We start from the raw sequence: 19,933 nt of genomic DNA, 5'->3' as shown, positions 1-19,933 counted from the left end.
CCCCCCCACCACCACATGCAGCCCGAGACAGCAAAGAGGCCCAGCCACCGTCACCAGGGATTTTCTTTTCTTTTTTTGCTGGTTGCAGGCTTTTTTCTGCCTGAGTGAAAATGAAACAGACACCCCCTCCGCCTCCCCGCCGGCAGACACACGCACCCGCACACACGCGCTCGCGCGGCCGGCCTCCCGGCCGCCTGTGTCCGGGGCGGGCCCGGCTCTGCGCACACAGCCGCGGGCGGCGCAGAGCGGGGAGCGCCGCCGCTGTCTAGCGCTCGCCCGCTCCCGCGCGCAGCTGCCCGCAGCCCGCCGCCCACCGCCCGGGAGCAGCGCCCCGCGGCCCGTCGGCCGGAGCGCAGGCTGCACACCCCGCCCCGGCACGCCCCGCGGGGCTCGGGCAGAGGCGGCGCGGCGACAAGTGCGGGCGGCCGAGGGCGCCGCCGGGCCGGGGACCGAGGCGCGGTCCAGTGCCCGGTGCGCCCGGACTCTGCGGATCAGGTGGGTCTCGCGGGGCGCCGCCCGAGCCCCCGGAGGCCGGAGCTGGGCCCGGCCCGGGGGGCTGCGGGCGTGGCGTGGGGGGCGGCGGGGATGAGGAGCGGGCTACTGCTCCGGCCCTGCCCTGTTTCTGCCCTGCCTGTGTCCTCGCTTTTGTTCTTGTCACTATCTCTCTGCCCCAGTCCCTGTCCCTATCCTGTCCCTGCCGCTGCCTCTGCCCAGCCTCCAGGCTCGCCGGAGGGGCTGCGGCGGAGTTCTCCCCACCAGGTCCGTGGGATGGGGGCGGGAGAGAAGAGGCCCGGGGGGCACGGGGTAGGACCCCCGTCCCCGAGGAATCTCGAAAGGAGTGAGGGGTCTGTCCCCTCCTGTGGGGCAGGACACAGGATGGCTCTCGCCCCGGACAGGACGGGAAGAGGATGCCCCTGGGAAGGGGGAGCCTGGGAAGGTAAAGAGAGGGGCGCATGAGCCCCTGAAAGCAGGAGCACAGAGGGGGAGTGGTCGGAGAGGGAGGACCGAGCCAAACACCAGGCGTGGGGAAAGTTTCAAACATTTGTAACTTTGGCAGCAAAGGGCCTGCTGCACTGGGCTGAAGGGAGGAGACAGGGTCCTTTCGACTTTACAAACCACCCCGTTCCTGCTCTAAAGGGACACCACCCCGCCTTTGAAAATGGCAGAAAAACAGCTAAACAGAATGATTGCACAAACTCTTGAAAGGCATCCAAAAAACAGTAAAGTGGAAAAAATTGTCCGCACTCGAGGAGAGAAATCAGGACGAATTGAGATTTCCCAATCTTCCCGCTGGCAGGCGGGAAGGAGTAGGAAGGCGAGGAGAGTGTCAACGCCCCCCCCTCCCCCTCCACCGCGCCGCCCAGGAAGGAACGGAGACCCGGGCGGCTGCTTTTGCGGCTTTGCTTGTCGTTTGCACGCCTTCTGCCTCCTGCACAAGCCTCGTTGTCTCCTCCATTTACCTGGAAATAGGTATGTCTCAGGAGGCAGCGGATGCCCTGGGGAGCCCAGGCCTCTCTGCTTCTTCGCTGGGAGACACTTGCCCAGGGGAAGCCTCAGTTTCTGCAACTATGAAATGGGGCGCTGCTCTAAGACAGTGCCAGTGTGGAGGGGCTAGCGCTTGGGGGGTGGGGACATGGTTATTCTGTTGCACTTCTGTGCTTCTTCGGCTACACGAAGCAAGTACTTTCTATCTTGTCCCAAGTTACTTCTGGGTTTACCGAACCTCGCCTACCATATGGGGGGGAACATGCAGATCTCAGTTACTGTTACAAGTGGCAGATACTCAATGAAGAAAGCAGAGCTAGGGTTTACCTGGTCCATGAGATTTCAAACTGTGTGCCTGGGAGTCTTGGGATCCTGGCTGCGGAGCCACCATAGTGGGGGAGGAGAGCCTCCAGGGCAGGGCTCTGACCCCTCCCTTCCTTCTTTCAGACAGAACAAGTTCCCTTCTAGAACCCTTTATCTCTCCTATATTTTGGGAACCCCCAGGGGCTGTTTTTAATACCACATTCCTCAGATCCAGTCTGATTTGGTCATTTTCAGTGGAGAAACTGAGTCAAGAGGTATGCAAAGTGATTAGTCTAAGATCCTCTGGCTGCCAGACCTTGCCGGAAAACCTGTCTCCTCTGAGTCATGGGCCCGGAGCCCTTTGCCCTGGGCCTCGTGGCTCTGAGCGGCTGTTCCTCCAGCTGTTAGGCCCAGCTCACCTCGACCCTAACTCCAACGCCTCAGGTCCACCTTCTCCTTCCAGGGGAAGAAGCCAAGAATCACATTGTCCGAGATTTTTTTAGGACTTTTATGGGACCTTCACATGAGAGTTGGTTTCACAGGCTGAGATAAAAAAGAAAGAGGTTCAACAAGAGCTAGTCAGCCTGCCGCCCCCATCTTAGCTGGCGGGACAGAGTAGGGAGTTCAGAGAGGCCAAGCAGCTCACCCCCGGGGCACTCAGCTTTTAACTTGAGGCTGGGATTGGAATGCAGCTCTGACTCTAAGGCATGTGCTCTTTACATTACGTGATTTCTCATGATGGCTAAAAAATGGCTAATGGACAGATGTCATTACGATGGGAGCAAGGGTGAGGGGAGAATGGCTGAAAGGGGGGCAGCATTAAGTGGGAGACTGGGCATTCATGGGGGGGCATTCCTACTATAAATGTAATCGTGTTTGAACAGTGTGTTTTCTGCAATGTACTTTCTTTTTTAGTTTAGAGGTTTTTTTGTAGATACTTAAAAATATTTATTTTTCTAATTTTTAATTAAAGTGTAATCTACATACAATAGCATCCACAGATCTAAAGTGTTCAGTTCAAATGTGTCTCGACAGCTGTTTACAGCTGTGTAACTGCCACCCAAAACAAGATGTAAATATTTGCATCGTCCTAGAAAGTTCCCACGTCCAACCAATTTTCCTTCTGTCCTTGCAGGCAACCATTTTTCTGATTTTATTACCATTGATTAATTTTGCCTGCTCTTGGGCTTCACATAAAGGGACTCCTACCGTATATCTCAGGTTTATTTCACTTGACATAGTGGTTCGCAAGTTCACCTGTATCGCTGCATATATGGGTCCTTGTTCCTTTTTATTGCTGAGTCGTATTTGTTCCATTGGATGGATAGACCACGGTTTGCTTATTTATTCTCTTTTTGATGCACGTTTGGGGTTATTTCCAGTTCGAGCTCTTATTTCTTGAAGAATTCTTTTGTGGATGTTTGTTTTTAAGTGGGAATGAAACCACTGGGTCACGGGGTATATACCATTTTACCCTCCTACAGAAATGTAGGAAGCTTGTGATTACTCCCCACCCTTGACCATGTTTGGTGTCGTCATTTGTTTTGATTTTAGCTATTTTAGTGGCTGGGTGATGGTATCTCTACCTTCTATTTTTACAATGGAATTTTAAGGGTTGTTGGAGGAGATAGCATGAACAGGTGGCAGAATATGGAATAAGATGGTAGTTTGGAGGCCAGTAGTTGGAATTGTGACCTTGGGAGGAGGAATTTCTGGGCTCAGGTGAGCTCTCCGTGTATCACCTGAGATTTAAGACCTGGTACTTGTACTCTATAAACTAGGCAAGCTCGTCCATGCTTATGGCTTTAAATCCTGCCTCCCGGACAGTCATTTTTATCTCCAGTTCACATCTCTGTTTTGGGTCCCCGATTCACATGTTTAACTGCCCGTTGGGCATTTCGTCTTGGATGTCTCAATGACACTACAGACTTGACAAGACTGGAACACAACTCATAGTCTCATATGGGCTTTCTGTCATGGGTCACTGGATGAATGATGGCACCACTGAGAGAATACATGAAGAGGAACATTTGGGTCAAGGGCAGGGACAATGTATTTGGTTCCACGCTAAATGGTGTGGCGCAGTCTGGGAAGATAAGGACGGGAAAGTACACTGGGCGGTTAGGAGATGACTGAAATCTGCTGGGAGTAGCTTTGGCGGAATGGAGGGCAGGCAAGTTAGATTGCCGAGACATGAGAGAGAAAGAAGCAGAGGTGGTGAGTATGGGCAGCTCTTGCAAGAGATTTGTTTGAAAAGGCCAGAGGGAGATTGAGCTACAGCTGTACAAAGATAGGGTGAAGGAAAGGATTTTAGGAGAGAAAGGACAAGGGAGATGGAGGCTCAGGGGAAGGACTCAGTCCAGGAGAGGGCAGGATGGCCCATAGAGCAAGGTGCTAGAGGAGTGGGAGGGAACAGGAGAGGCTGGCTTTGAAAGAAGGATGGATGTCTCCACCCCTGAGACTGGATGTGAGTGAATGAAGGGGAGAAAGCTTATCAACTACAGAATTCTCTGTTGACCCTCCATGTGCACCACCTTCGTGACATGGAAGGTTCTTCACCACCTGCTCCCGTCTCGTCTCAAATAGGTAGTGTGTATCAGTTAGCTTCTGCTGCAGCTCTGCTGCATAACAAACAGCCCCCAGTCATAGCTTATGACCACAGAAGTTTATGGGTCGCCTTACATGCTGGCTGCAGAGCAGGTGGCTATATGGTCTTGCAGCTGAGCACCAGGTGCAAGCCAACCAGACCTGCTCCATGCATCTTCTCGCTGCAGGACGAAGGCTGAAAGAGCTGCCTCTATCTGGTAGGTGTTATTTTCATGGTTAGAGCTAGAGGAAGAAAGGAATGATGTGATGCCTCATAAAGCCTGAACACTGAACGGGCAACACTGTCCCTTCTATCCACATTCTGTTGGTCAAAGCCAGTGATGCCACCAGGCCCAAAGTCAGTAGGACAGATGGATGGATATACAGGCATGGGAAGGGGGAGGGGCAGTGGGACAAGCAAACTCCCCCCTGAGCACGGAACCCGACACACCGCTCCATTCCAGGACCCTGAGATCATGACCTGAGTTGAAGGTAGATACTTAACTGACCCTTTTTTTCCTTTAAGATTTATTTATTTGAGAGAGAGAGAGTGTGCGTGTGTGTAATGGGGGAGGGGCAGAGGGAGAGGGAAAGAGAGAATCCCAAACAGGCTTTACACCCAGCTTAGAGTGCAAGGCAGGGCTCGATCTCAGGACTCTGAGATCATGACCTGAGCCGATATCAAGAGTCAGATGCTTAACCAACCGAATTACCCAGGTGCCCCATCCGTACCATTTTTTGCAACAGCATTTGCTCAGTTTGTCTCTGTGGCACATTTTGGCAATTCTTGGAAAATCTTCATTATTTCAACAGACTCTTTCATGACTACTGGATTTGAATTGCTGCAATCTCACAATAGAACTTTAGTGGACGAGGGGCGCCTGGGTGGCTCAGTCGTTAAGCGTCTGCCTTCGGCTCAGGGCGTGATCCTAGGGTCCTGGGATCGAGCCCCACATCGGGCTCCTCCGCTGGGAGCCTGCTTCTTCCTCTCCCACTCCCCCTGCTTGTGTTCCCTCTCTCACTGGCTGTCTCTCTGTCACATAAATAAATAAAATCTTAAAAAAAAAAAAAGAACTTTAGTGCACAAGGAGGTACTTACGGATCTGCAAAGAAAGTGGTTTCTTGAGATGGAATCTACTCCTGGTGGAGATGCTGTGCAGACAGCTGAAATGACAACAAAGGATTTAGAATTACATCAACGGAGCTGATAAAGCAGTGGCAGAATCTAAGAGGCCTGACTCCAATTTTAAAAGAAGTTCTAATGTGGTAAAATGCTATCAAACAGCATTTCGTGACATAGAGAAATCATTCATGAAAGGAAGAGTCAGCAGCAAACTTCACTGTGGTCTTGTTTTAAGAAATTGCTAGAGCCACCTGACCTGCACCAACCAGTTACCCTGATCAGTAGCCGTCAACATCAAGGCAAGACCCTCCACCAGCAAAAAAAATTCCAACTTGCTAAAAGCTCAGATACTGGCTAGCATTTTTTTTTTTTAGCAACAAAGAATTTTTTAATTAAGACATGTACACCGTATTTTTAGACGTAATGCACTTAATAGACTACAGTGTGGCATAAACATAACTTTTATAGGCACGAAAAAGCCAAAAAATTCATTCCATTTGCTTGGTTGCTGTATTTGCTTTATTGCGTAGTTGGGAATTGAACCCGCGGTATCTTGAGGGTATGTCTGTAACTCTGCTTTTTGGCAGGGAATGATGCTTGGGAACAGGAATCCAGTTGGCCACGTGTATTTGTTAATAACTCCCTGATACAAGTCTCCATTGATTTGTTTATCTCTCTGAACGAATCCCCATCACACAGTCTACTCTTTGGTACAGTTGCCCTGTCCTCAGGCAGGGCAGTGAGCTTTCAAGTCACTGTAGCTTTGCAACACACGGTCCCTCTGTCTGGGAGTCTCGCCCGGAACTAAGTGTATGACCCGTGCAGGCAGGCAGTCCTGCCTTTGTCGTCCTGTCCTTCCGTGGAGCTCTCTCCCGCCCAGACCCCTGCCATGCAGGCTCCCTGTTCTCTGGCCCAAGCTCATGTCCTCTAGTACATCTTGTCACTGCAGCCCATGCCTTGCCAGACACTACACCGACTGGGGTTTTGATCTTTCCCAGGCTCCACTCTGCCCTCAGGGTAAGGCCCGTGTTCTTTACGGGACCTCCAAGGTCCTGCATGAGCTGCCCTCTGAGCCACTCTTTATTCTCATCAACCCACCCCCAGAATTTCTGCTCCAGCCTCAAAACTACTGCAATTCCTGAAACCCTCTCCTGGTTTGATGGCTCTGGGCTTTCTCCCATGCTGTCCCCTCTGCTTGGAACGCCCAAATCCACCTGCAGACTCCCCACTCATGCTTCATGACCCAGCTTCAGCATCATCCTCTCTGTGAAGTCAGTTTCTTCGTCCTGCCTTCCAGCCACCCCGGGCATCCTGCAGTTACGTTCTGGCACCTGTCGTCATTTCTGTCTTCCTGGACTCTGAGCTGTAGGAGCCAGAGGATAACTGCACTCGCCCAGAGCACACTTTACTGACCCACGCCGGTGGTGCTGTGGGGTCCCTGGAGGCCCGCTGCCTGAGTTTGCGTCCTTACTGGCTGTCAGGCCTGGAGCAAAGCACCTCACTTCTCGGCCGGGGCTGAAGGGTCTGCTCCCAGGAGCTTTATCTTGGCTCCTGGGAGAGGGAGGCCAGCTGGGTCGGTTGGGGAAGCCAGAGTGATGTAGATGGGGTCCGTGTACTGAAGGCAAAGGGGGCGTCATTTTATATATTTAACCAAGAATTCTAAAAGGCCTTTCTGTTCGAAAAAGAGGAAGTAAAAATATGTCATTTCAGTCTCCAGCCAGAGAGCTGTTCTGCTCAGCTCAGCTTGTCCAAACCCAGCACGGAGGCCACAGACCTCGGCCGCAGGCCGTCAGAGCCGGCTGGGGGAGTTGCCAGGACACGCGCTCCGGCGGCCACTCTGCTGATTTCTGTTGCCAAGTAGAGTTTCATAAGGGAGAGGTGGTGATGGCTGGTGGAAGGTGGAGCTGTGTGCTCACGTTTTTTTGTGCGCCGGGGAAAGCCTGCTCCAACGTTCACAAGGGAGCTGGGTGGTGGTGCTTCCTGTGGCTTCTCTCTTAAGCCACGTGGGCTTGGCAGATGTGACTGGCAGGAGAGGGCGTGGTGCCGCCACCTGGGCCAGGTCCCAGCTCAGAGAGTGAGTGATCTGAGCGGGTGGGAGAGAGCCCAGGGAGAGCACGGTTTGCCAAGTCGGGGGCAGAGCAAGGTTCCGGGAGGATGTTGTCAGGAGGGTTGAATGGTGCCGAGAGGTTGGGTGGAATGAACCTGGAAGAGATCAGCTGGCTATGGGTTGACAGCAAAACCCAGGGGAAAACAGAAAAATAATTATAGAATTATTATTATTATTATTAGAGTTCTCTACTCTAGTTGACAGTTCAAAGAGTGAGATCATATTTCCATCTGGCTTGAGCATCACAAAAGCCCTGTGAGGGCAGCAAATTAGGAATTAGGCCCCCATTTTATAGGGGGGGGACTAAGGGAATGGAGTTTTAAAGTTTTGGCCAAAGCCTCTCAAGAACTAACTGCAGAGGGGAGGCATGAAAGCCCAGTCCCGACTCCAAACATAGTGTGGCTTGGAGACCCTGGTGGGGTACAGGCAGGGGGAGCGAAGATGGTTCTGATGGGTCAGGGGTGCTGGGCACAGATCCATGTCCAGCGCAGGACACGGCTGCTACGTGGTCCTGCTCAGACAGAAACCAACCCGAGAGAGCGAAAGGCAGCCTCTGGAAGAGGCTGGGAGAGAGAGAGGCCAGGTCTTGTGGTGAGTTCTCGGTGAAAGCTTTTAATTCCATCCCAGGATGGGTGCTCTTGTCTTCAGAAGCACTTGGGGCCAGGACAGTGAAAAGAGTCTGGGCTGAAAGTGAGCTGATCTGGCCACACCTGTACCAGCGGGAGGAGCCGTTGGGGCCTCAGTTTCCCTGTCAGCAAAATGGCCCGAGGCCGTGATCTAGCAAACTTCTCTCTGAGCAACTCCTGCTGTTAAACAGCAAGTCCCCCCTGGACAATGAACATTCAGACTAAAAGCCAAAAGGGAGAAGCAGCTCTTGTGCCCAGAGGGAGTTCAGGTTTGTGGCCCCTACTTGCCAGTTTGGACACCAGGGACTGTGGTTCTAGGAAATGCACCTGTTCCAGAGACTCGTGCTTTGAAATTAGCTATTCGTTCAACAGCCGCTGAGCCACCATATATTCATTCACTTGGCCCACATGGAGGTTGGGATTTGGCTTGGGAGACAGTCGTTAAAAAACCGACTGCACAGTGAGAGCCATGAAGGAGAAGAACAGGGTGGGTGTCACAGGGGAACCTGTCAGGGGAGGTGGTCAGGGAGGGCTTCCTTGAGGAAGTGATCTGTAAACTGAGCCGCGCAGGAATTAGAGGGTGAAGAGGGAGTTGTTTAGGCAGAGGGAAGAGGCTGTAAGAACCAATCATCCTGATATCCCGCTGGCTGTTCCAGAACTCAGCCTTGGTGGGCAGAGGAGCACGGAGAGGGAGGCAGGCCTGGGACAGCGGGCCAGCTGCCCAGAGGGATGACATTGGGCAGCTTCAGCATGCAGAACAGCAGCTGCCCTCCTGTCTCCTCCCTCAGGGAACCACGAGTCCTCAAGTGGCCCTCCAGCTGTCCCCGAGAGGAACTTGCCCAGCTTCTGGGTGGAAGGCAAAAACACTTCTCAAAATCAGGGGCAGGGTCTTGGTGTGCTCAGTTGACTAAATCTGTGGTTGTCTATACAGTGGTATTTTGTATAGAAAATTCTGTTTTCATATGTTAGCCAGAGCTGTGCAGAGGAAGGGCAAATTAATATTCTTTTTTTTTTTAAGATTTTATTTATTTATTTGACAGAGGAAAAACAGCCAGCGAGAGAGGGAACCCAAGCAGGGGGAGCGAGAGAGGAAGAAGCAGACTCCCAGCAGAGTAGGGAGCCCGATGCGGAGCTCGATCCCAGGACCCTGGGATCATGACCTGAGCTGAAGGCAGATGCTTAACGACTGAGCCACCCAGGTGCCCCGAAAATTAATATTCCTATGTGCGAATTTAATTGAGTGCTTAGGAATTCATTCCTGGGCGTGCAAGTGCTCAGTAAATGTTTAGGGTTAATATACTGAGTAGGACCTGAGAACGTGTAGCTGTTAGAGATCATGGTTGTAAGCAACTGATGGACATTCTAGCTCACAGAGCAGAAAAGGCATGCATTGGAAGGATTTCTTTTACTGCTCACAGTATCCCTGAGGAGGCTGGAAAACCAAGCAGACCAGACGCAGTAGAGGTCGGGCCATGGACAACACAGTCCGGGTCTTGCCCAGGAGCTCATTCTAGCTCTTGCTGCCCCTGGGGCTGCTGTAACATTTCATGGGCATCCGAACCTTCGCGCTCTTGCTCAGGATGTAAAACTGCTAACGGGCCAGGCCTAGGTGACGCTCCTGCATTCCAGGGGGACACAGGCGGACAGGAGAGTGTCTGGCCCCTTCTGCTGTGGTGGCTGGAGGGGATTCCTGACACGAGGCTGAGAAGCCACAAAGCCCACCAAAGCGACCAGAGTTCCTGCAGGTCTAAAGAGAGTCACGGGGCTGTGGCTGCAGGAGGGAGAAGGCTTCTGGGGGGACTCTCAGAAGGGCAGCCTGGCCTTGGTCACCTTTTTGAACCCCTGGGCCTCAACATTCTCAGGTGGACAGTGGACTGGGGCGGAGTGTAGAGATAAGTGTGCCCAGTGGCGTGGTGCTGTGAGCTGGAAAACTCCCCTTGTCCTTACTGGCAGTAGAAGTAACAGTAACTCCACTCAGCTGTTACCAGAACAGTTGTGTCCTCAAAGGAAGGAAACCCAACATATGAAAAGCTAGAATTCAGAAGCCGACCACACAGGTTTCTACAAACAGATTCTCTGCAGGGGTTCCTTTAAATTTGTGCCTCCTCAAGATACTTACCTTAGGACTTAACTGACCAACACTAAATAAACAAACTAATGAATGAATCACCATCTGACAGACCCTTGATAAGTACCGTGGAAGAGACCAGTTGTTGTGCGGGAACAGACAGATCCGTTTAGAGATCCTAGTCCGGCTTCCTCACTGGGGAAGCTTTAAAAAAGGAAGAGAAAGTTCAGGGCACGTGACCGGAGGCGCTGCCCCGACCCCATTCCCGAGAGAGTCGGGGCTGCATCACCACACCCTCTGGCAGGAAGAGCACAGGCTCCCACAGACACAGAGTGCCCGGGTTAGATCTAGACACCCAGGCATGCTGCTAAATGTTTTATGACTAGCTCCTCCAGAATTGAAAAAGCTCTGATACGTGGTGTTTGCCAATTTCCACAGTATAAATATTTCCACCATGACCAGTTTCAAGGCACCAGTTGAGGAATTGGGAGCATACTGTTAGTTAGCACTTGCCTCTGGATACAGTTGGTTCAAAATAACCTCAAGGGTGTATCATGTAATAAAACAATTAGGAAGTGATGAGTTTTGATGATTACCTTTGTTCTTAATACAATTCATTTAATTGTAAGGTTATACAATGTAACTTTTAATGATGGCTGTGTTTAACAACTCACTTGCCAAATTCCTGAAAATTTAACAGTTGGCTGTTACAAGCCAATGGGAGCCAACTTTAGCTTGCTCTTGGCTCAGGAGGTCCCTGGAGACCCCAGAGAAAGGCCAGTGCAAACAGGATCCCCAAACAGACCTCTCCGCCCCCACCATCAGTTTCAAACATGTTTTAACGTCTTTTTTTTTCCCTTAAAGATTTATTTATTTGAAAGAGAGAGAGACAGACTGAGAGAGCATGAGCTGGGGTGGGGGGAGGAGCAGAGGGAGAAGGAGAGAGAGAGAATCTCAAGCAGACTCCATGCTGAGCACGATCCCCACTCAGGGGATCAGTCCCACAACCCCGAGATCAGGACTTGAGCAGAAATCAAGAGTCAGATGCTTACCTGTCTGAGCCACCCAGGAGCCCCATGTTCATATCTTTTATTTGCTTTATGACCCTTTCTGCCACCCGAACTTATGTCCTTAATTATTTGTTAATTATAATTATTGTTTTGATTTGCTTACCAACGGGAATGTGAGCTCTGTGAGAACAGAGTACTTGACTGGTTCACTGTCACGTCCCCAGTGCTTAGAAGAGCGCATCTGTGTTGTAGGCCCTCAGTAACCGAGGATCCACCGAATGAATGCAAGTAAGTCAAGGAGCCTTCGAGGGTTCGAATCCTGCCTCTGCTATAAAGAGCATCTTTCCTTGAGCCTCTTCCTTCATCTGCAAAAGAAAAAGATTTGAGCAGAAGCCCCTAAGATTCCCTGCAGCTATTAAAAAGTCTCTGTCCCTGAGAAAGACACCCCTTCCACACAGTGCAGCCAGAGATTGTCCAGTGAGCATCGTCAAGGGTAGGAGCTCGTGCATGGGTTTTGAGGATGGTCGGCTTTATTCTTTTCCCCTGCGGACAGCTTTTTTAACCCTGAGTGCCAATGACTTTCCTTGAGCGGCCATGACCAGTTCCTTCTCAGCTGTGCTGAGAGAACCAGGCCCTGTCTGTTCAGTGGCAGCCGAGACTTCAAGGCCCATGGCATTTGCCACTGGGTGAAATGCTCTTGGCTCCGGAGGGCGGGTCTGCATGGGGGAGTCATTCCAGCAAGATAGGAGCCCAAACTCTGCCTCGAACACAGAGCCCACTGGAACCAAATGGGGGCGGCTGCAGGAGGCAGGACATGACCCATGTCTCTTGCACCAGCTTTAGGGCTTAGGACAGTGCGGAAGCACAGTCAGTCTTTCTTTGCTCCTCTTTGTAATCCTTCTTGGATGCTATTTTGTTAAAATACAGTAAAATGAATATACTCCCAATTTCTCAGCCTCCTTCTGCGGGAGAAGACAGCAGCCTGCCGCAGGCCACGCTCTGAGAGCCGCTGCCCTGGGGGCCATCAGCCAAGGCTCCCTTCCCTCCCACAGCAGCCGGCAGAAGCAGGTGTTTGAATATCCTGGCTGTGCCGGTGAGGAAACTGAGGCCGGGCCCGGTTCCAGACCGTCCCTGTGAGGAGCCGAGGGAGGCCGCGCTGCTGCCCCCACCTCCCTGTCCCTGGGGGTGAGAGACCAGCACTTCTGTCAGAGAGAGTCCCCTGTTCTCTGCTCCTCGGGGGCTATGTGACTGAGTTCAGCCTCCTCTCTACGTGTGATTCAGGACAGACAGGAACAGAGCTAACCCCACACCTGGCATCTTTGGCTGCTTCTCATCCATCTTCTTCCCAAACAGTCGTCCTCTCCAGGGCAAGCCGAGGGGGGCCAGGGACCCTCCCCCCGCTGCTGAAGCTGGGTGTGCCCGCAGGCCTTCTCTGGGGCGGCGGCCGGGCCCCTGAATCCGTCTGCTTTGGGGAAGCGTCCTAGGATTTTCTGCTGCTTGCCCTACAGTTCTCTTTTCCTGCCGTGCATGGCTGCACCTGAAATTCGGATTCACTTTCTCTGAGGGACGGGGCTGGACGTGGCTGGCAGGGCCGGTAGGGCTGTCTGGGCAAGGTGAGAAGGGGAAGCGATCCAGAAACCAGAGTGATAATAAAACAGCTCATGCTCACTGGGCATTTTCTCACTTCGGATGCTGCCGTGGACCTCTGCAGGAGCCCTGGGTTTTCATCAGCCAGAAACCCCGGTTTTGCAAATGAGGAAACTGAGGCACAGAAAGATTAAAACATTTCCCGGAGCCACATGGTAAAGGAGAGATTTGGGGACTCAGACACGGGCGAGGAGACGGCGCCCTTCATCACAGCACCGCACGGCCTTCTGGAATCGAAAACAGTGAGCAGGGAGCCAGCACAGCCCCAAATCCAGTCCTCTCACTCAACGGATGGGGAAACGCAGGCCCAGAGAGGGGTGGGGACTTCCCTGAGGTCACGTGGGGTGTGGGCCAGAGCCCCGGGGCCCTAGCCCTCCACCTTCTGCTCTGTCCTGGGATTCAGTCAGGCATCAGAAGAACGAACGGTCACGGGAACATCCCTTAGACCGTTGATCTGCTCATTCTGGGATCTGCAGCCCCTGCGAATGCACCAGGGTGGGGGTGGCGGGGGAGGCCCAGTCGGACACCAACAGTGTCCTCCGCGCACACTGTTGAAGAAAGGTCTTGGGCATGGAGTCTTGGCTTTAATAGAAAGTTCAGAAACTCATCGTTTCCCCATTAGTCCCGCCATGCTTGAGAGCAACAAGCCGGATGTCCCATTTCCTGTGTGTGTATGCCTGGTCGGAGGTATAGCTTCCGGGGAAAGGCAGGGGAGGAGGGAGCCTTCTTACCGGAATTACCATTGTTGACGGTGGGAAAAGCCCAGAAGGTTGTACCCGAATGCTTCGTTCTGGAGATAGGGAAACTGAGGCCCAAGAACGTAAGAACCTGTTCTCCGAACTTGTCCAGTGCGCCGGACTCACGACGGTTGTTGGGTTGGTTGGTTGGTTGGTTGGTTGGTTGGTTGAAGGGATAAAATCACAGAATGTGTGAGCTGGCAGAAATCTAATACGTGCCCTGTCCACCTCCCCTAGTTGTGTAGATGAGAACCTGAGGACAGTGTGGTGGTGGGTGGGGGGGGGAGGGTACTTTCTGAAGATCAGAGCCCTGAGAAGAACTCGTTTTTCGAATCAACGTACAACAAAAACCACTGAATGTCACCTCTCTGCCAGCTGATTGAAGATGAGTCTTCCATCTCGTGGCGAGGCGTGTATGCCTATGTGTCCAAATATAGTGGTCAGTGTCCCAAAGGAGATAATAGGGTGCTACAAGGGACATTAAGACTATAACGGGGAGACTTCCCTTGGGGAATAACATTTTCATCGAAGCCTAAAGGAAAGGGGGGGTGCATGGGTGTGAGGGGGCAGGGAAAGGTGCCCCAGACAGAGAGAAGAGCATGTACAAAGGTCTTGAGGCAGGAAGTGCCTTATTTTACAGATGAGGACGCCAGAGACCAGAGATTGGCAAGTTACCTAATTTAGGGCCTCAAAGAATCTTCCTGTCCCCTCCCTGCCTTTTCTTGAAAACTTTTTTTTAAAGAAAGAGGCAAGAGGTAAACAACTAACTGAACAAAGGAGTTAGTGGCAGAGCTGGAATTATCAGGAACCCCCACCCCCACGCCTTCATGCCAAAGGAGTTTTAGAAAACCCTATATCTGGTTATTCCCTAACTGTGTGACCTTGAATAAGATAGATAGCCTCTTGGAGCCTCTGTTTCTTCATCTATGAAATGGAGCCCACCTTCTGGCTCTGAGGATTTCATATGGACTCCTATGAAAGAGCTTTTTGCTGGCCAGTGTAGGACCTCAGAGCTGGGAGTCATGGGGCTGCTGGGCTCCCCTCCCCTGCCTTTTAGGGCCACCTCTGAACCCTGGGTCTGAAGGATCCTCTCTTCACCCCACTGCTGTACCGTAATCCTGAAACCCACCACTCAGCATTAACTGCCTTTGGTACCACTACGCTCCAATCCACCACCAAGACACACATGAATCTTGAACGGTGAACTTTAAGATACAAAGGAAGAAGCTTGTGAGCACCTGCTACGCGCCCAACATCTCAGGGACACTTTACACTTTACGTTTAGCCCCCCCAACAGCCCTGCAAGGTGGGGCCTTTCTTCCCCTTGGTTGGTAAGGACACTGCCTGAGGTCACGTGGCCAGTGAGGAGCCGCTGTGGGTCACCCTGGCCTCCTCATCCTATGCACATGGCCTAGGAGCCAGGAAAGGTGGCACAGTTGGCTTAGGATAGACGGCACCCTGGCAGGTAGACACACCAGCTGCCCTCGCAACCAATATCCTTTAAATATTTGGTCAACCATTATTTGGAGTGTTAGAGGAAATGGATTTGCAGGGAACACAAATGGCAGGACTCTTCTGGATTTGTAGTTCTTTCTGCCCAAGAACGTTTTCCAGAAGAAGCAGAAGGGATAGAAATTCACCAGTAAAGTCACTTTCCCGACTGCTGCGTTAATGTCCTAAAGGGGCTGTCCTCCACTTTTCTGTAACATTCTTTCCCTCTTCCGTTTGCATTCGAGCTTTCCCAAGCCAGACAGCTTCTTGGGAAGCTCATTAGGGGATTATATTCTGGTTCTGTTTTCATTTGGATTTATTTAAATACAGGTGAGAACAACTAGTCTTAAAAGGGGGAAGCACTCCGCCTGTCGTTTAGTTTGACTGAGTGGCTTGCTGTATACTTGAGTTGGCATTCTTGAACTTGGTTCCTTTTATTAATTAAGTACATAAAGTATTGCTTCCATTCACATAAAAGGCAATGATGCATTTTTGGAAAGTGTCAGAGAACCACCAGATTTATTTAATTAAATAGCTTTTTGTCCAGTTTTGAAAGTAATTTGTTCTCATTGTAGAACATCTGCAAATGCGGAGACGTGGAAAGAATAAAGTGATGGCTCTCCCACACTCTCATCACATGATTCACCGTCATTACCATGTGAATCTAGTTCTGGCCGGTATCTTTTTTTTTTTTTTAATCTTGGTGAAATATACATAATGTAAAATTTACCATCATAACACTTTTTGGGTGAACCATTCAGTAGCATTAAATCCATTTACATCATTGTGCAACCATCACTACCGTCCATCTCTAGAACATTTCCATCCTCCCAAATGGAAACTCTACTCGTTAAGCAATAACTACCCACTCCCTCCGCGCCCTAGCCCCGGCAACCACCACTCTACATTCTGTCTCCATAATTGGACTACTCTAGGCACCTCATCTGAGTAGCATCATCCAGTATTTGTCCTTTGGCATCTGGCTTATCTCGAGGGGCATAATGTTTTCAAGGTTTATCCCTGTTGAAGCAGACGTCACAACCTCCTTCCTTTCCAAGGCTGAATAATATTCCATTGTATGTCTATACCACACTCTGCCAGTCCATCCATTCATTAATGGACATCTGAGCTGTTTCTACCTTTCTGGCTCTTGTGAATAATGCTGCTGAGACATTGGTGCACAAATTCCTCTTCAAGGGGTGCCTGGGTGGCTCAGTCTGTTAAGCATCTGCCTTCAGCTCAGTTAATGATCAGAGCCCTGGGATCGAGCCCCATGTCTGCTCCCTGCTCAGGGGGGCTCTGCTTCTCTTCCCTCTGGTCCTCCCCCAGCTTGGGCTTACTCTTTCAAATAAATAAATAAATAAAATCTTTAAAAATAAATAAAAACAAAACAAAACAAAACAAACCCAAATACCTCTTCAAGTCCCTGTTTACAATTATTTTTGGTACATACCCAGAAGTAGGATTGCTGGATCATAGAATTGGATGTTTAATTCTTTGACGACCCGCCATACTTGTCTGGTAATTTTGATATATTTGATCCAGAGTTGAGATTGTAGTCTATGTGCAATTTGGTATCTGGCTTTCTCATTTAATTTCCAATCTTATTAACTGTTCTTCAAAAACAATGTTTTTTTTTTAAAGGTCATGTAATATTCCTTTGCATTGCTATCCACACGCTTCCCCCTCCACTCAACTGATTTCTGCTCTGCAGCAAACGATTTTAAATTACAGTGGTAAAATGAATAACGCTGGTAAGCAGCCCCGTGCGGTGTCCATACTTGTTTGAGGAATACGCCACAAAAGTAGGCTGCTGCCTTTAAGGAATTTAAAAATTTCTCCTTGGGGATTCGTGGATGATCATCCAATTCAGTGGTTTTAAAAGTTCTTTGTAGCCAAGGAAACTTTACTACAAACAAAATAGCACACAGAAGCACAGCATAGGATAGCAGACGGGTAAAGGGGAGACGATCTAAGGAAGCAGGGATGGGGGCTGAGGGTCCTGCTCTCTCGGCCTCCCCAAGTTCCCTCTGTGGTTCCTGAGGGGCTTTGGGAGATTCTGGGGTTCTCTAGAACACAGTTTGAAAACCACCAGGGTGACCCAGTGCCTTTATTTTAAAGAAGAGAAGACATCTTGAGCGAGGAAAGGACTTTCTGAGGTCAAGTTCATTTTTGTACCCATCCATTTTTTTTTCTCAACACATAGCACTTAATCCCTGCATGTTGGAATCACTTAGGGAGCTTGTTAAAAATACAGTTTCCAGGGACTCTTCTGGATTCCAAGGCAGGAGATGTGGGGAGAGACAGCACTGGACCCCTTGCTCCATAGCTCACACTGGGCTCGGTGGGGTGCTCCCATTCTAGCCCCCTGCATTTGCACATGCTTGTCCTTCAACCCATGGATGGTCTTCCCCATGCACCAAAGCCCAGTTCAAATGGAGCCCCTTCCTCTGTGAAGTCTGGCGCACAACCCTGTGCAGGAAGCCTTCCTCCTTCCTCCTTCCTCTATAGCCCCAGAATAGAACATCTCCACTTGCACTGCCTTCTTTCCACTGTAGGTAATAGTTCATTGCTTCCAGGCCTGCCTCCCCCACTAGAATGTAAGCTCCCTAGGGAGCCTGTATAATTTCTGCATTCCTTGAAGCTCCAAGCACACACTGGGTGCTTCGTGATTCTTGATTGACTGGCATAGAATCTGGTACACACCCCATATCTGGAAGATAAAAAAAAATCAGATAGCCAGCAACTTATGGAAGGTCATATAGCCCATCGGAGCAGTGCCAGGACTGGCACTGGGTGTCCTGAGGCTCGGCCCGCAGCACTGGCCACCTGCCAAGGAGGACAGCTGTCTGGTCTGGACAGGGAGCACTGGCCCCAGCTGCCTTATCCCCGAGTCCAATAATAGCCCAGGTTTTCTGAACTCTAGAGAGCTCTGCCTGGTTGGTGACTCAGCATACAGGTTTGGATGCCTGAAATTTCCTTTATAAAACTTCAACCTATAGAGGATGGGATATCATGTTAGTGCTGTTAAGACTGAGCCAGGGCACAGATGCTAAGAAAGCAAGTCTAGTGGGGGATGGCCAGCTAGTCTACCCTCAAGGATGCACAGCTGGGGTTGGGGTCAGCCAGCATTATATCCAGAGGCAGCTGCCACAAACCCTCCTGGCATTCCAATTTGTGGTCCACAACTGATGCTTTCCTAATGAGCACACTGGACACTAAATTTTTTTTTTAATTGGGGAAACAAGTGACTTATTTTTTATGAGAAATTGTTATACATGGGGTCATACTGTTGAAATCAAAGTATTTATGATACTTGTGTATTTATGATGTTCAGATGGGCTAAAGTAGCTATGAACCACTCCCCACCCTTGCACAAAGATGGTATAGGGTCCCTTACTCTGCTTACCCTGTACCAGCCAGAACCTCTGGGTCCTGCCTCTGGAATCCAGGCATCTGCCTCCACTATGGACTCCTTTGGAATCTGGGGAAGCCCATAGACCCCTTCTGAGAATGTCTTAAAATCTAAAAAAAAAAAAAAAAAAAAAAAATGAGATTATGGAGGAAAGGATTCAAGCTGAACTATAGTTATTAAAATATTAATACCAGGGGTTGAATTTCAGCTCAGCCAAACTGAGAGGCTTCTGCATCTGCAAAATGGGGTGATTCCAACACCTGATTCACAGAGTTGAGTGAGAACTGAATAATGAGTGTAAAGTCCTTAGAACACAGCCTGGCATGTCGTGTGTTCAATAAAGAGTAGCATTTGCTACTGCTGCTACTACTACTATTAGTTATTATATAATGTACTTATTCCCGCTCTTCAGGAGCTCATGATCTGGACTAGGAGACTATGTACATGTGAAATAGTAATTAAAAGGAGAAGTTAAGTGCAGAAGAAAAGCGTGATAAAGGGCCAAGGGGAGCTCCAAGGGAGGGACATGGCTTCTGGCTGAAAGAGTACCACCAGGTAGTGGCTGAGCTTTTGGGCCGGCCAGGCTCAGATAGTTCTGGCTCTGACCCTTAGCTGTCGGAGCTGGGCAAGCGGTATCATCTCTCTGGGCCTCAATATCCTTCACTCTAAAGTCGGGTATGCTGTGCAGGATGCTGTGAGCTCCGCCTCCTCGCTGCCTGTGATGATTGGTGAGTGGGACCATGTGGCCGGCTCAGTTCCAACCCCAGGAGGCTCCCAGTGCTGCTTGGCACCCTGTGTCCCTATCCCTGGTCAGTGTCTCCCCCCCTCCCCAGTGTCCCTGGCATCTGCTGCTAACCTGGAGGGCTCTCAGGCTGCCCTCTCACTTGCTCTTATCAAGCGAGCTTGCTGCTTCATAGGAAAGGGCGTCTGTAGACAACAACCCACTCAGCTTCCTTGTCATTGCTTTCAAATGTAGGTGAATGTTCAGCTGTCTTTGGGACTTGAGAAAATTTCTCCAGGACTAATTAGAGAAACCTTCTTACCTCCGTCTTATTCGCGTGCGTTCATTCAGGGCTCTTAGTGATAAGGAGGGTGAGGTTTTGACAGGGAAGAGGGTAGACTACTACCTCGAGAATCTCCCACTCTGTGTGAGATGGGCAGCCTATCCATCAGGATGGAGTAGGTTATACTGCGTGCAGCAAGAAGCAGCCCCTCGAGGCTAGGGACCGAACCCATGAAGGTTTATTTCCTTCTCTAGTTCATGTAGGCATCCTGGGCCACTTGGGGGCTGTGTCCCTCACTCAAGGAAGCAGGCTGCTGGAATGCCTTCTTGAA

The 19,933-nt window shown here is 50.6% G+C and overlaps 1 protein-coding gene across 3 annotated transcripts in view; it reads left to right on the top strand.

Moving 5' to 3' along the window:
* Positions 1-373: 373 nt before the first annotated feature.
* The window catches only part of GGTA1 (glycoprotein alpha-galactosyltransferase 1 (inactive)), a 55,367-nt gene continuing 35,807 nt past the window's right edge, over positions 374-19,933 (top strand). For 2 of the 3 annotated variants that reach the window (XM_040631826.1, XM_008698814.2), the window contains exon 1: positions 1,327-1,470. The gene's annotated coding sequence lies outside the window, so the exon portion shown is untranslated. Of the gene's footprint in view, positions 496-1,326; positions 1,471-19,933 lie in introns of those variants that run through there. The other variant, XM_040631825.1, reaches the window with a different exon arrangement.

This window comes from Ursus maritimus, unplaced genomic scaffold (assembly GCF_017311325.1).
Source record: "Ursus maritimus isolate PB19 unplaced genomic scaffold, ASM1731132v1 scaffold_17, whole genome shotgun sequence".
NCBI lineage: Eukaryota > Metazoa > Chordata > Mammalia > Carnivora > Ursidae > Ursus > Ursus maritimus.
The sequence above is the reverse complement of the archived record's forward strand: the minus strand, read 5'-3'. Positions and strand labels throughout refer to the sequence as shown.